Source organism: Fonticula alba (assembly GCF_000388065.1).
Source record: "Fonticula alba strain ATCC 38817 unplaced genomic scaffold supercont2.9, whole genome shotgun sequence".
Classification (NCBI taxonomy): domain Eukaryota; order Rotosphaerida; family Fonticulaceae; genus Fonticula; species Fonticula alba.
In genome coordinates this window covers 449,754-450,730 of record NW_009242979.1, presented here as the reverse complement: position 1 = coordinate 450,730, position 977 = coordinate 449,754, and positions in this window count along the sequence as shown.

Sequence of the window (977 nt, the reverse complement as noted above, 5' to 3'; positions counted from 1 at the left end):
CCCGGGCCTCCTCCTCGCCCGCCGCCCCCCCCCCCCCCCCCCCCCCCCCCCCCGCCCCTGCCGGCCCCCGGTTGGGCTCGCCACCGACGACGCAGGCCGACCTCACCCACAATTGTCCGGATGCGCGCCCGTCCGGCAGCAGGCGCGCTGGCGCCGTCGTCTCGGGCGAGTTGGGGGCCTGCGTTGCGCGGCGTGGCCGCCCGGCCCCATAATAAGGCACCCGTCGGTGTAGTTCCCCTGGGTGGCGGTGTCGTGTGTGGGGGCGTGTGGGTGAGGGTGCCTGCTTGCCCAGACACACAGACACACCCACATGCCCACCGCCACAACACACGTATCACACCCCATGCCGGCCCCGGCCAGCCGACGGGCCATTGCGCAAAGGGCCACTAGGTGGACTTCGTTGGGGCCACCGCGCCGCGGGCCGCCGGCGTGGCCCCAGGGTCCGCCTCTTCGCCTGCAGCGCCATCCCTACCCCAGGAACAAGCCAACCGCTCGGCGCCGGGAGGGGGGGAAAACCCCGGGCCCACGCCGCGCCGCGCCGCCACTGCCCAGATACGGTCGAGCGGTGTGTGCGCGCCTGCGCGTGTGGGTTTGGCCGCCGGCCGCTGGCCGGCCGAATATCCCCCTCGTGATGTGGGTTTGGGGTATACATGACAACAAATGAGCGGCCAGTGGTGTGCCGGTGTGTGTGTGTGTGTGTGCATATATGTGTGCGTGCATGTGTCTGGAGGCTCGTGCACATGAGCGAAGGCCAGGACCCGGATGGGCGTTTGTTTGTGAGGCCATCCCTGGGCGCCCGGTTGGCGGCCCGGCGCGCCTGGGCCTCGAGCCCTGCTCGGCCGAGGCTGGGCGCCTCCTCCTGCCCTTTGCCCCTCCCCCCCCCATGCACACAAAGGAGGGAGATTACACCACGACAGCGAGCTACAAAGGGTTGTCCACATTCGCGCGCAAGCGCTGGCACAGGAGAGGTTGGGGCA